Source organism: Loxodonta africana, chromosome 3 (assembly GCF_030014295.1).
Source record: "Loxodonta africana isolate mLoxAfr1 chromosome 3, mLoxAfr1.hap2, whole genome shotgun sequence".
Lineage (NCBI taxonomy): Eukaryota > Metazoa > Chordata > Mammalia > Proboscidea > Elephantidae > Loxodonta > Loxodonta africana.
The window spans coordinates 204,990,978-205,007,228 of record NC_087344.1 but is presented as its reverse complement, the minus strand read 5'-3'; the positions used below and the strand labels follow the sequence as shown (position 1 = coordinate 205,007,228).

At 40.4% G+C, this 16,251-nt stretch overlaps 1 long non-coding RNA gene across 1 annotated transcript in view; it reads right to left on the bottom strand.

Annotated features, from left to right (window-relative positions):
• Positions 1-16,251, bottom strand: part of LOC111751983 (uncharacterized) — a 43,797-nt gene that overhangs the window by 13,993 nt on the left and 13,553 nt on the right. The gene's annotated exons all lie outside the window — the stretch shown is intronic.

Sequence of the window (16,251 nt, the reverse complement as noted above, 5' to 3'; positions counted from 1 at the left end):
GAATCCATACAGAGACAACAATCAGAAATTCAGAAGATTAACAATAAAACTACAGAATTAGACAACTCAGTAGAAAGTCAGAGGAACAGAATTGAGCAAGTGGAAGGCAGAACTGGTGAGACTGAAGATAATGGACTTGGCTCCAATATATTCGAAGAAAAAACAAATAAAAGAATTTAAAAAAATGAAGAAACCGTAAGAATCATGTGGAACTCTATCAAGAGAAATAACCTAAGAGTGATTGAAGTACCAGAACAGGGAGGGATAAGAGAGAATACAAAGAGAATTGTTGGCAGAAAACTTCCCTGATATTGTAAAAGATGAGAAGATATCAATCCAAGATGCTCATCAAATGCCACATAATGTAGATTTTAAAAGAAAGTCACCACACATATTATAACCAAACTTTCCAAAACCAAAGATAAAGAGAGAATTTTAAAAGCAGCTAGGGATAAACGAAGAAAGGCCCCAAATCAAAGAATTATCCCTACAACTTGAACAAATAGAAAGAGAGCAACAATAACAAAAAAAAAAGTCAGGCACCAGAAGAAAGTAAATAATAAAAATTACAGCAGAATTAAATGAAATAGAGAACAGAAAAACAACTGAAAGAGTTAACAAGACCAAAAGCTGGTTCTTTGAAAAAATTAACAAAATTGATAAAACCATTGGACAAATGGACAAAAGAAAAACATGTGAGGAAGCAAATAACCTGAATAAGAAATGAGAAGGGCGATATTACAACAGACCCAACTGAAATTAAAACAATCGTATCAGATTATTATGAAAAATTGTACTCTAACAAATTTGAAAACCTACAAGAAATGGATGAATTTTTAGAAACATAATACCACCTAAACTAACACAAACAGAGGTAGAACAACTAAATAAACCTAAAACAAATGAGATTGAAAAGGTAATTTAAAAAAAACTTCCAACAAAAAAAAAGCCCTGGCTCAGACGGCTTCAGTGCAGAGTTCTACCAAATCTTCGGAGAAGAGTTAACACCACTACTACTAAAGGTATTTCACAGCAAAGAAAAGGACAGAATACTCCCAAACTCATTTTATGATGCCAGCATATCACTGATACCAAAACCAAGTAAAGACTCCACAAAAAAAGAAAATTACAGACCTATATCCCTCATGAGCTTAGATGCAAAAATCCTCAAAAAAATTCTAGCCAATAGAATTCAACAACATATCAAAAAAAATAATTCACCATGATCAAGTGGGATTCATACCAGGTATGCAGGAATGGTTCAACATTAGAAAAGCAATTAATGTATAATAATATATACCACATAAATAAAACAAAAGAAAAAAAAGACAAGAACCACATTATCTTATCAATTGATGCAGAAAAGGCATTTGACAAAGTTCAACACCCATTCATGATAAAAACTCTCAGCAAAATAGGAATAGAAGGAAAATTCCTCAACATAATAAAGGGCATTTATACAAAGCCAATAGCCGACATCATCCTAAATGGAGAGAGCCTGAAAGCATCGCCCTTGAGATCAGGAACTAGACAAAAAAAAAAATAGACAAGGATGCCCTTTATCACCACTTTTATTCAACATTGTGCTGGAGGTCCTGGCCAGAGCAATTAGGCTAGAAAAAGAAATAAAGGGCATCCAGATTGGCAAGGAAAAAGTAAAAGTATCTCTATTTGCAGATGACATGATCTTATACACAGAAAACCCTAAAGAATCCTCCAGAAAACTGCTAGAACTAATAGAAGAGTTCAGCAGAGTAACAGGATACAAGATAAACATACAAAAATCAGTTAGATTTCCTCTATTTCAACAAAACGAACATCGAAGAGGAAACCACCAAACCAATAACATTTATAGCAGCCCCCAAGAAGATAAAATACCTAGGAATAAATCTTACCAGAAACGTGAAAGACCTATAAAAAGAAAACTACAAGACACTACTGCAAAAAAATCAAAAGAGACCTGTGTAAGTGGAAAAACATACGTGGCTCATGGATAAGGAAGACTTAATATTGTAAAAATGTCTATTACACCAAAAGTGATCTACAGATTTAATGCAATTCGATCCAAATTCCAACGACATTTTTTAAAGAGATAGAGAAACAAATCACCAACTACATATGGAAGGGAAAGAGGCCCTGGACAAGTAAAGCACTACTGAAAAAGAACAAAGTGGGAGGCCTCACCCTACCTGATTTCAGAACCTATTATACCACCACAGTAGTCAAAACAGCCGGGTACTGGTACAACAACAGATACATAGACCAAAGGAACAGAATTGAGAACCCAGATATAAATCCATACATATATAAGCAGCTGATATTTGACAAAGACCCACAGTCAGTTAAATGAGGAAAAGACAACCTTTTTAACAAATGGTACTGGCATAACTGGATATCCATATGCAAAAAAATTAAACAAGACCCATACCTCACACCATACACAAAAACTAACTCAAAATGGATCAAAGACCTAAATATAATATCTAAAATGATAAAGATCATGGAAGTAAAAATAGGGACAATTTAGGAGCCCTCATACATGGCATAAACAGCATAAAAAACATTACTAACAATGCAGAAGAAAAACTAGATAACTGGGAGCTCCTAAAAATCAAACACCTATGCTCATCCAAGGACTTCACCAAAAGAGTAAAACGATTACCTACAGACTGGGAAAAAGTTTTTAGCTATGACATTTCCGATCAGCGCCTGATCTCTAAATCTACATGATACTGCAAAATCTCAACTACAAAATGACAAATAAACCAATTAAAAATCGGCAAAAGATATGAACAGACACTTCACTAAAGAAGACATTCGGGCGGTGAGCAGATACATAAGGAAATGCTCTCAATCATTAGCCATTAGAGAAATGGAAATCAAAACTACAATGAGATTCCATCTCACCCCAACAATACCCCATTAATACAAAAAGCAAAATAATAAATGTTGGAGAGGTTGTAGAGAGACTGGAACACTTATACACTGCTGGTGGGAATGTAAAATGGTACAACCACTTTGGAAATCCATTTGGCACTTCCTTAAAAAACTAGAAATAGAACTGCCATAAGATCCAGCAATCCCACTCCTTGGAATATATCCTAGAGAAATAAGAACCTTTACATAAACAGATATGTGCACACCATGTTCATTGCAGCACTGTTTGTAATAGCCAAAAGATGGAAGTAACTAAGGTGCCCATCAACAGATGAATGGAATACTATGCATTGATAAAGAACAATAATGAATCCCTGAAACATTTCATATCATGGAAGAATCTGGAAGGCATTATGCTGACTGAAATTACTCAGTTGCAATAGGGTAAATAGTGTATAAGACCACTATTATTAGAACTCGAGAAATAGCTTAAACAGAGAAGAAAATATTCTTTGATGGCTACTACAATGGGGAAGGAGGGAGAGAGAGGGGATTTCACTAATTAGATACTAAACCCAAAACACCCAGTGCCATCTAGATAAGAACTATTTTAGGTGAAGGGAAAGACAACACACAATACATGAGATGTCAGCACAACTGGTCTAAACCAAAAGCAAAGAAGTTTCCTGAATAAACTGAATGCTTCAAAGGCCAGCATAGCAGGGTTGGGGGTTTGGGACCATGGTTTCAGGGGACATCTAGGTCAACTGACGTAATAAAATCTATTAAGAAAACATGCTGCATCCCACTTTGGAGAGTGGCGTCTGGGGTCTTAAATGCTCGCAAGTGGCCATCTAAGATGCATCAATTGGTCTCCACCCACCCGAAGCAAAGGAGAAGGAAGAACACCTAAGACACAAGGTAATTATGAGCCCAAGGGACAGAAAGGGCCACATAAACTGAGACTACATCAGCCTGAGAGGAGAAGAACTAGATGGTGCCTGGCTACAACCTGTGACTGCCCTGACAGGGAACACAACAGAGAACCCCTGAAAGAGCAGAAGGGTGGTGGGATGCAGACCCCAAATTCTCGTAAAAAGACCAGACTTAATGGTCTGACTGAGACTAGAAGGACCCCAGAGGTCATAGTTCCCAGACCTCTGTTAGCCCAAGACAGGAACCATACCCAAAGCCAACACTTCAGACAGGGATTGGACTGGACTATGGGATAGAAAATGATACCCGTGAAGAGTGAGCTTCTTGGATCAAGTAGACACACAAGAATGTACGGGCAGTGCCTGTCTGAAAGGGAGATGACAGGGCAGAGGGGGTCAGAAGCTGGCCAAATAGACACAAAAACAGAGGTTGGAGAGAAGGAGTGTGCTGTCTCATTAAGGGGAGAGCAACTAGGAGTATATAGCAAGGTGTGTATGAATTTTTGTATTAGAGACTGACTTGATTTGTAAACTTTCACTTAAAGCACAATAAAAAAAATTTAATTAAAAACTTCAAAAAAAAAAGCTCCTACTCATCTCTCAGTCTTCATTTTAGGCTTCCTCCAGGAAGAGGGCCTTGACCAGCACCACCCCTCCCCCCACTTCCCTACCACACTTCCTATGTGCTACCACATGTCTGTACTATTCCTGTCATTGCAAGGATTATTGTATAATTGCCTCTTTGCTTTATCTTCCCACTAAACTCTAAGCTTAATGAGGGCACATTCCATTCTGCCTTGGACAAAGTTCTATGATCAGTGCTGGGTTCAGATGTGGTGCTGAATAAATATATTGTTGTTAGGTGCCATTGAGTCTGTTCCGACTCATAGCGACCCTATGCACCACAGAACAAAACACTGCCAGGTTTCTTACGCCACCCTTACAATCGTTGTTATGCTTGAGTCCATTGTTGCAGCCACCATGTCAATCCACCTCCTTAAGGATCTTTCTCTTTTCTGCCAACCTTGTACTTTACCAAGCACGATGTCCTTCTCCAGGGACTGATCCCTCCTGACAACATGTCTGAAGTATGTAAGGTGCAGTCTTGCCATCCTTGCTTCTAAGGAGCATTCTGGTTTTACTTCTTCCAGGACAGATTTGTTTGTTCTTTTGGCAGTCCAATATCCTTCATCAACACCATAATTCAAACGCATCAATTCTTCAGTCTTCCTTATTCATTATCCAGCTTTCCCATGTGTATCAGGTGATTGAAAATACCATGGCTTGGCTCAGGCGCACCTTAGTCTTCAAGGTGATATCTTTGCTTTTCAACACTTTAAAGAGGTCCTTTGAAGCAGCTTTCCCCAATGCAATGCGTCTTTTGATTTCTTGACTGCTGCTTCTATGGGTGTTGATTGTGGATGCAAGTAAAATGAAATCCTTGACAACTTCAATCTTTTCTCCGTTTATCATGATGTTCCTTATTGGTCAAGTTGAGAGGATTTTTGTTTTATGTTGAGGTGTAATCCATACTAAAGGCTGTGGTCTTTGATATTCATCAGTAAGTGCTTCAAGTCCCCTTCACTCTCAGCAAGCAAGGTGTGTCATCTGCATAACACAGGTTGTTAATAAGTCTTCCTCCAATCCTGAGCCCCATTCTTCTTCATATAGTTCAGCTTCTCAGATTATTTGCTCAGCATACAGATTGAATAGGTATGGTGAAAGAATACAACCCTGATGCACACATTTCCTTACTTTAACCACTCAGTATCCCCTCGTTCTGCCCGAACATCTGCCTCTGGATATATGTACAGGTTCCTCATAAGCACAATTAAGTGTTCTGGAATTCCCATTCTTCACAATATTACCCATAATTTGTTATGATCCACACAGTCGAATGCCTTTGCATAATCAATAAAACACAGGTAAGCATCCTTCTGGTATTCTCTGCTTTCAGCCAGGATCCATATGACATCAGCAATGATATCCCTGGTTCCATGTCCTTTTCTGAATCCAACCTGAATTTCTGGCAGTTTCCTGTCAATACACTACTACAGCTGCTTTTGAATGATCTTCATCAAAATTTTGCTTGCATATGATAATAATGATATTGTTCGATAATTTCTGCATTCGGTTGGATCACCTTTCTTTGGAATAAGCATAAATATGGGTCTCTTCCAGTCAGTTGGCCAGGTATCTCTCTTCCAAATTTCTTGGCATAGATGAGTGAGCACTTCCAGCACTGCATTCTTTCGTTGAAACATCTCAGTTGATATTCTGTCAATTCCTGGAGCCTTGTTTTTCGCCAATGCCTTCAGTGCAGCCTGGAATTCTTCCTTCAGTACCATTGGTTCCTGATCATATGCTACCTCTTGAAATGGTTGAATGTCAACCAATTCTATTTGATATAATGACTCTGTGTATTCCTTCCATCTTCTTTTGATTCTTCCTGTGTCATTTTATATTTTCGCCATAGAATTCTTCACTATTGCAACTCGAAGCTTGAATTTTTTCTTCAGTCTTTCAGCTTAAGAAATGCCAAGCATGTTCTTCCCTTTTGGCTTTCTAGCTCCAGCTCTTTGCACATGTCATTGTAATACTTTACTTTGTCTTCTCGAGCTGCCCTTTGAAATCTTCTGTTCAGTTCTTTTAGTTCATCATTTCTTTCATTTGCTTTAGCTTCCTCGATGTTCGAGAGCAAGTTACAGAGCCTGCTCTGACATCCTTCTTGGTCTTTTCTTTCTTTCCTGTCTTTTTGATGACCACTTGCTTTCTTCATGTAAGATGTCCTTGATGTCATTCCACATCTCATCTGGTCTTCGGCCATAAGTGTTCAAGGTGTCAAATCTCTTCTTGAGATGGTCTCTAAATTCAAGTGAGATATACTCAAGGTTGCATTTTGGCTCTCGTGGACTTGCTCTGATTTTCTTTAGTTTCAGCTTGAACTTGCATATGAGCAATTGATGGTCTGTTCCACAGCTGGCACTGGCCTTGTTCTGACTGATGATATTGAGCTTTTCCATCATCTCTTTCCACAGATGTAGTCAATTTGATTCCTGTATGTTCCATCTGGTGTAGCCCATGTGCATAGTTGCCATTTATGTAGGTGAAAAACGGTATTTGCAACGAAGAGGTCATTGGTCTTGCAAAATTCTATCATTCAATCTCCGGCATTGTTTCTATCACCAAGGCCATATTTTCCAACTACCAATCCTTCTTCTTTGTTTCCAACTTTGGCATTCCAATTACCAGTAATTATCAATGCATCCTGATTGCATCTTTGATCCATTTCAGACTGTAGAAGCTAATACAAATCTTCTATTTCTTCATCTTTAGCCTTAGCAGTTGGTGCGTAAATGTGAATAATAGTTGTATCAACTGGTCTTCCTTGTAAGGCACATGGATATTACCCTATCATTGATAGCGTTGTACTTCAGGATGGATCTTGAAGTGTTCTTTTTGACACTGAATGCAACACCATTCCTCTTCAAGCTGTCATTCCCTGCATAGTAGACTATATGATTGTCTGATTCAAAATGGCCAATACCCATCCCTTCCAGCTCACTAGTGCCTAGAATATCAATGTTTATGCATTCCAGTTCATTTTTGACAATTTCCAGTTTTCCTAGATTCATACTTCATACATTCCAGGTTACAATCATTACTGGGCGTTTGCAGCTCTTTAATCTCATTTTGAGTCATGCCACATCAGCAAATGCAGGTCCTGAAAACATTACTCCATCCACATCATTAAGGTCAACTCTATTTTGAGAAGCCAGCTCTTTCCCAGTTGTCTTTTGAGTGTCTTCCAACCTGGGGAGCTCATCTTCCGGCACTATATCAGACAATGTTCTACTGCTATTCATAAGGTTTTCACTGGCTGATCCTTTTCAGAAGTAGACTGCCGGGTCCTTCTTCCCAGTCTGTCTTAGTCTGGAGGCTCAGCTGAAACCTCTCCTCCATGGATGACCCTGCTGGTATCTGAATACCAGTGGCATAGCTTCCAGCATCACAGCAACACCCAAGCCCTCACAGTACCACAGACTGACAGACAGGTGGGGGTGAACAAATATATGTTGTATGAATGAATGAACACTAGCCCCATGCAAAAGAGTCAGATAATTCATTTTGCAATCTGGTTCTTTCATGTCCACCTAAAAATGTAGTTATAACTACGTTTAGTATGGGGCCACATAGCATAGGGATTGAAAGACTAGCACTGCAATTAGACCTTCTGGACTCAACTGTGACCTTGATCAAGTTATTTAATCATTTCATACCTTAGTTTCCTCATCTGTAAAATGGGGATAATAAGAGAATTTACTATATTTGTTCTAAAGATTAAATGAGTTAATACATAGGAAATGCCAGTGCATAGTCAAAAAAAGAACCAAAACAAAACCTTTGCCGTTGAGTTGATTCTGACTCATAGTGACCCTACAGGACAGAGTAGAACTGCCCCATACAGGTTCCAAGGAGTGCCTGGTGGATTTGAACTGCGAACCACTTCGTTAGCAGCCCTAGCTCTTAGCCACTGTGCCACCAGGGTTTCTGGTGCATAGTAAGTGTGATAAATGCTGGGTCATTATTATCCTGGTAGCAGTAGAAGCAACAGCTGCACATTATCATGAAGAAATGATTCCAACCAGGGGCAGGTCCAGACAGTCAATAGCACGTCCTTCACAATGTGATTCCATGTTCACCTCTCAATTCCCAGCCATCACTTGTGATTTCCACCTTCTTTTTATAACTATCTCTGCCTGGCTAGAACCCATCTTTGGAGGAAACACTCATCTTTGTCTTCCTTTCTCTCATCTGCTCTTTACTCAATAAGTCTTGAACATTCTAAGTTCGGATGCATTCCTGCACTTTATGTTTTCACATGCCAAAAAATGGGGGCGGGGGGGTAAATTTTCATTCTTCAGTCCAGAACAAATTTCACTGTCTGGAATAGTGCTTCCTCACTTTGGAAACGGGCTGTAAGTTACCTCGAATTAACTAATAAATGTCGGAGGGTTTTGCCAGCATAGTCAAGGATTTGAACTTCTTTCCTAAATTTTACTACGTATAGAATACTTTGCTTGCTTTCATCCCATTGTATAAGCTTACAACTCCTGGAGTCAACACCTTTTTCATGATTTTACTGTTTTGAGCTATGTCATTATTACATTGCCTAAACATCGGAATCAACTCCACAGCAACGGGTTCTAAACTCAGACATCTTCATTCGCCTTTTCTGCTTTCTGACCTGTGATAGTTTTTGAGACTTTTTTAGATTGTGCAAATCTTTGGTGTACCCAATACTATTGTAGGACTTCTAAGGCAAACACAGGGTTCTTATCTTCAAAGAAGGCAATAATAGGCCATTGAACTTTGCATCCTAAAGGAGTATAAGGCTGGATGCCCCTGGGCCCAGAGGGAGGCCAGAGCGACATGGGATGGGGTGGTCAAAGAAGGCTTTGGCAAAACAGAAAGGAAGTTAAACTTGGTCTGGCCATGGAGAGGAGGATGGTTGGGCTCTGGGTGGAAGGATCATTTGAGCAAAGGGCCTCAGAAGCCTGAGCAGGAGGTGGAAAGAGAAATGAGAGCTTGTCAGAGACCATCTTTAGACCTCCCCAGACTGGCAGGACCTGCTCCAACAGGGCAAATGTTAGCTCTTTGAAGGAGTATGAAGTTGGAATCCATCCTAGCCTCATTATGGAAAGCCAGTTGCTCCTAGAGTGTTGTTCTGGGAATGTTTTATGCTTGGCTTCTGCTTCTGTAAAAATAGGTGATATTTGCATTTTGAAGATATTGAACTTGAGCAGAGTTGCTTCTGGTTTGCGTTTTCTGTTTCTGTTTCCATTCTCGCATGTAAAGGGTATTTTAGGAGAGAACAAAGAGAATGAGATGGGGTGAGAGTGAGCAAGGGAAAGAAAGAGCCACTCACAGCCACCTACCTGTAGAGACCCTGTATGGAAAGGGGCCAAGCTAAAGATGGGGACTCAAGGACCTCACCTCATATTTTTTTTGTAAACGGCAAAGTTACTCAACCATTCTCATTTCTGTATTTGATGTTCTTTGTCATCATCACGTAAGAATGCAGTAAGGAGCTCCTAATCAAAAAGACCAAAATCATAAAACCAAAATCCAAAATCATAATGAAATGGCACAAGCACTGAATCTACCCTGCAAAGCCCAGCTGGCAATGAAGCAAAGGATGCAGACTGCCCTGAAGAAAGGGACACAAGGGATGAAAGCATCTCTGCTATGGAAAGGGGAGTGGTGTGGGTGGCAGCCATGGGGGAGGGATGGGGTCGGCTGGGGAAGGAATTTGCATCTCATGGCTTAGTCACATCTGAAAGCTAACATCCTGTTTTTCTGTAGGTTGGGCACATCAGTAGCTGAAAGCCTTCTCTGACTATGTCCAGGAAGTGAGTGTCAAAAGAGTTGCAGATGGGAACCCAGCTCCTGAGTGACCATTCCTGAAAACGCATCCCACCCCGACCTGACCCCACATCCAACCAGGCCCCCTGCCCTCCCCTCTCCCCCAATTCTAGGACTCCAGACCTCACCCCTCCTCCCTAGAGACTTATCAACAGGAAGTTAAGTCAGCTGGAACACTCTGTTCCCCTGACATTTTTGTTTTAATTCTGCAGCTGTGTGCAAGGCTGCATGAATTCTCTCTCTGGCTCTGTGTCTTGGGTCTGTCTGTTTGTCTGCCTGGCTCTTTTTCTTTCACACCCGTGCACCAACTTGTGATTACCACTAGGACAGTAGACCAGAATGAGAGCTAAGGCTTGGTAGGAAGGACTAGGGAAGGTAAGAAAGCACGTTGTTGTCGTTGTATGCCACTGATTCTGACTTATAGCCACCCTATAGGACAGAGTAGAACTGCCCCATAGACTTTCCAAGGAGCACCTGATGGATTCGAACTGCCGACCTTTTGGTTAGCAGCCGTCGCACATAACTACTGCGCCACCAGGGTTTCCCATTACTGAGGAGAAAGCATAAGTGCTGAGGAGAAATTTCTAAATCATTAACAGTGGGCACTGTCCACAGCCTTCCCTTGCCCACCCCCGCGTGGTGTTCATCTCTACCTCATGTCACACTGAGGCGTGGGCATGTCTTCTCTCCCCCACATTCCATAATGCCTTCTTAGCAGATGCCTTCTTCACACTAAGTGCCCAGGAGGCAGTTGGTAAATGAATGAATAAGGGTCTCTCCTTCCTACTTTTATCTTAAGTCAATTTATCACTTAAAAAAACAAGATGTATGGGGAGGGAAAGACACAAACTAGATAGCCGATAAGTAGTAACTTTGGTGAAGAGTAAGACAGTACACAATACTGAGGAAATCAGTACAACTTTACCAGGGCAAAGCCATAGAAGCTTCACAGACATATTCAAACACCCTGAGAGACCAAGCTACTGGGCTGAGGGCTGGGGACCATGGTCTTAGGGGGCATCTAGCTTAATTGGCATAACATAGTCTATAAAGAAAATGCTCTATGTCTTACTTTGGTGAGTAGTGTCTGGGGTCTTAAAAGCTTGTGAGCAGCCGTCTAAGATACTCCACTGGTCCCACCCCATCTGGAACAAGGGAGAATAAAGAAAACCAAAGATGCAAGGGAAAGATTAGTCCAAAGGACTAATGGACCACGACTACCACAGCCTCCACCAGATTGAGCCCAGAATAACTAGATGGTGATTATCACCACCAACTGCTCTGGCAGGGATCACATAAAGGGTCCTGGACAGAGCAGGAGAAAAATGTAGAACAAAATTCAGATTCACACACACAAAAAAATACCAGGCTTGCCAGTCTGACAGAGGCTGGAGAAATCGCAAGATTATGGCCCCCAGACTTCCTTTTAACTCAGTGCTGAAGTCACTCTTGAGGTTCACACTTCAGCCAAAGATTAGACAGGCCTATAGGGTCAACAATAACACACACGAGGGTTGTGCTTTGTAATCAATCCTGTATATGATACTAATGGGCACACCAGCTCACAAGCAAAGCTCAGAAGGCAGGAAGGGACAGGAAAACTGGACAAATGAAAACAGGGAACCTGGGGTGGAGAAGGAGAGAATGTTGTCACTTCACAGGGTTGGCAACCAAAGTCACAAAACAAATCATGTATTAACTGTTTAATGAGAAACTAATCTGCTCTGTAAACTTTCACCTAAATCACAATTAAAAAAAAAGAAAAAACCAAGATGCAGCTCCCAATGTAATTTGGTCCTGTTTGAAGTGCTATCTCTTAATCTCCTGCAGTTGTTATTCATAGTTCCATCTCCTTACTTGCTGACTATTTGGTTTTTGTATCCATGGTACATTGTTCTGAGACTCATCAGGGCACCATTTTGTTTTGTCCTCATTGTTTTTCCTTCTACTGCCTCTCAAACTTAGAGATCTTGAGTCTCTAAAGCTACAAGGTGGCTAGAAAGAAAGAGGTGATTATTGTCTTTGCAAGTTCTTCAAGTCACCTTAACAGACCCAAGAATAGTGTGCCCCACTCATTGTAGTGTTGGTGCATTGAACTCACACGTATAAAACATCCAGGCTTTAAAGGGCAACTACAGCAAAAGTATATACTTAGTCAGTTACACAGGTTGGATATGCTTGCTGATGACTCCCCTTGAAACGTAAATCTGAGGGAACATGGCCTACAAGACAGGTATGGATCCATGTTGTTGTTGTTAGTTGCTATTGAGTGGGCACTGACTCATGGCAACTTATGTATAACAGAACGAAATGTTGCCCAGTCCTGTGCTATCTTCATGACTACTGGTATGTTGGAGCCCATTTTATCAATCCATCTCATTCAAGGTTTCCTTCATTTTAGCTGATTCTCTGCTTTACCAAACATGATGTCATTTTCTAGTGACCAGTCTTTCCTGATGACATATCCAAAATAAGCAAGTTGAAGTCTCACCATACTTGCTTCTAAGGAGCAGTTCTGGTTGTGTTTCTTCCAAGAATGATTTATTTGTTCTTCTTGCAATCTATTTAAAAAAAAAAGTTGCATGGAGGAACCTGGAAGGCATTATGCTGAGTGAAATTAGTCAGTTGGAAAAGGACAAATATTGTATAAGACCACTATTATAGGAACTCGAGAAATAGTTTAAACAGAGAAGAAAATATTCTTTGATGGTTAGGAGAGGGAGGAGGGAGGGAGGGTGGGAGAGGGGTATTCACTAATTTTTTTTTTTATAAAAAAATTTTTTTTTTTAATTAAAAAAACTAGATAAAAAAATAGTACGTAGTAATTACTTTAGGTGACGGGAAAGACAACACACAATACAGGCGAGGTCAGCACAACTGGACTAAACCAAAAGCAAAGAAGTTTCCTGAATAAACTGAATGCTTCAAAGGCCAGTGTAGCAGGGGCGGGGGTTTGGGGACCACGGTTTCAGGGGACATCTAAGTCAATTGGCATAATAAAATCTATTAAGAAAACATTCTGCATCCCACTTTGGAGAGTGGCGTCTGGGGTCTTAAACACTAGCAAGTGGCCATCTAAGGTGCATCAATTGGTCTCAACCCACCTGGACCAAAGGAGAATGAAGAACACCAAAGACACAAAGTAATTACAAGCCCAAGAGACAGAAAGGGCCACATAAACTAGAGACTACATCATCCTGAAACCAGAAGAACTAGATGGTGCCCGGCTACACCAATGACTGCCCTGACAGGAAACACAACAGAGAACCCCTGAGGGAGCAGGAGAGCAGTGGGATGCACACTCCAAATTCTCATAAGACCAGACTTAATGGTCTGACTGATACTGGAAGGACCCCGGTGGTCATGGCCACCAGACCTTCTGTTGGCCCAGGACAGGAACCATTCCCAAACCCAACTCTTCAGACATGGATTGGACTGGGAAATGGGTTGGAGAGGGATGCTGGTGAGGGGTGAGCTTCTTGGATCAGGTGGACACTTAAGACTATGCTGGCATCTCCTTCCTGAAGGGGAGATGAGAGGGTAGAGGGGGTTAGAAGCTGGTGAAATAGACATGAAAAAACAGAGTGGAGGGAGGGAGCAGGCTGTCTTATTAGAGGGAGAGCAATTGGGAGTATGTAGCATGGCGTACGTAAGTTTTTGTGTGAGAGACTGACTTGATTTGTAAACTTTCACTTAAAGCACAATAAAAATTAATTAATTAATTAATTTAAAAAAATAATCTACTAGAATACCCATTTTATCAGACTTGGGAGCTTTTTCACATTTGTAAAAATGTCTTCAAAGTAACAGGTCAAATTAAAATAATAGAAATTTATAATACAAAATAACAAGTTATGAAATTTATAATGTTCTTCAGAGAAATGTCTTCATTTTTAACGATAGTTTGAAGGTTCAAATATACACAAAAACGAGGCCATGCAATGTAATAATCTGTTTTCAGAGATAATAATTTGAGGTATTCCTTGCTTCTGATGTAGTTAAAATAAACATTAACTATTTCTGTCTTGCAAAAAAAAAAAAAGTTGCATCGAGTCAATTCCGACTCATAACGACCCTATAGGACAGGGTAGAACTGCCCCATAGGGTTTCCGAGGAGCTGCTGGTGAATTCAAACTGCCAACCTTTTGGTTAGCAGCTGAGCTCTTAACCACTGTACCACCAGGGCTCCAGTCTATTGCTCTTAACCAGTAAGCCACCACAACCCCCAAAAACCAAAACCCAAACCCATTGCCATAAAGACAATTCTGACTCATAGCGACCCCACAGGACAGAGCAGAACTGCCCAAAAGGTTTTCAAGAAACAGCTGGTGGATTCACACTGCCAATCTTTTGGTTAGCAGCTGATCTTTTAACCACTGCACCACCAGGGCTCCAGTCTATAACACAGTGTCCCATAAAACTACTTCTAGAAAATCTACATGCAGATGAATTCTAATGCCTGACTGGTGTTTGCCCATATATTAAAACTGATTTCACGATCAGTGTTTTAAGAAGTAAAGCTATAAACACTTGTGTATGCCCTGTCCTAGAGTTAGAAAACCAAAAGGGAAGAACAAGCCTCAAGTTGCAATATTGAAGGAGTCTATGGGGAAAATATTAAGTGAGGCAGGAAACATCAAAAGAACATGGAAGGAATACACAGAGTTACTGTGCTGAAAAGAGCTGGTCGATGTTCAACCATTTCATAAGGTAGCATATAATCAAGACCTGATGGTATTGAAGACATTGGTGAAAAACAGGACTCAAGGAATTGACAGAATACCAACTGAGATGTTTCAACAAACAGATGCAATGCTGGAAGCACTCACTAGTCCCTTATATGCCAAGAAATGTGGAAGACAGCTAACTACTTGGCAAACTGACTGAAAGAGATCCATATTTGTGCCATTCCAAAGAAAGGTGATCCTTCTGAATGCAGAAATTATTGAACAACATCATTAATATCATACGCTGGTAAAATTTTGCTGAAGGTCATTCAAAAGTAGTTGCAGCAGTACATCGACAGGAAACTACCAGAAATTCAAGCTGGATTCAGAAGAGGACATGGTACCAGGGTTATCATTGCTGATGTCAGATGAATCTTGGCTGGAAACAGAGAATACCAGAAAGATGTTCACCTGTGTTTTATTGACTATGCAAAGGCATTCGACTATGTGGTCATAACAAATTATGGATAACATTTCGAAGAATGGGAATTCCAGGACACTTAATTGTGCTCATGAGGAACCTGTACCAAGAGGCAGTCATCTGAACAGAACAAGGGAATACTGTTTGGTTTTAAATCAGGAAAGGTGTGCATCAGGGTAGCATCCTTTCATCATATGTATTCAATCTGTATGCTGAGCAAATAATCTGAGAAGCTTGATTATATCAAGAAGAATGCAGCATCAGGACTGGAGGAAGACAATAACAACCTTTGTTACGCAGATGATACAACCTTGCTTGCTGAAAGTCAAGAGGACTTGAAGCACTTACTGATGAAGATCAAAGGCTACAGCCTCCAGTATGGATTGCCTCTCAACAAAAAGAAAGCAAGTTCCTCACAACTGTACCAGTAAGCAACATCAGGATAAGGGGAGAAAAGATTAAAGTTGTCAAAGATTTCATTTTACTTGGATCAACAATCAACACCCATCGAAGCAGCAGTCAAGAGATCATAGGATGTATTGCATTGGGCAAATCTGCTGCAAAAGACCTCTTTAACGTGTTAAAAAAAAAAAAAAAAAAGCAAAGATATCATTTTAAGGACTAAGTGCACATGTCCCAAGCCACGGTGTTTTCAATTGCCTCATATGGATGCAAAAGCTGAACAATGAATAAGGAAGATGGAAGAAGAACTGACGTATTTGAATTATGGTGTTGGCAAAGAATGTTGAATACACCATGGACTGCCAGAAGAACGAACAAATCTGTCTTGGAAGAAGTATAGTCAGAATGCTTCTTAGATTTTGTCTCACATACTTTGGACATATTATCAGGAGGGACCAGTCCC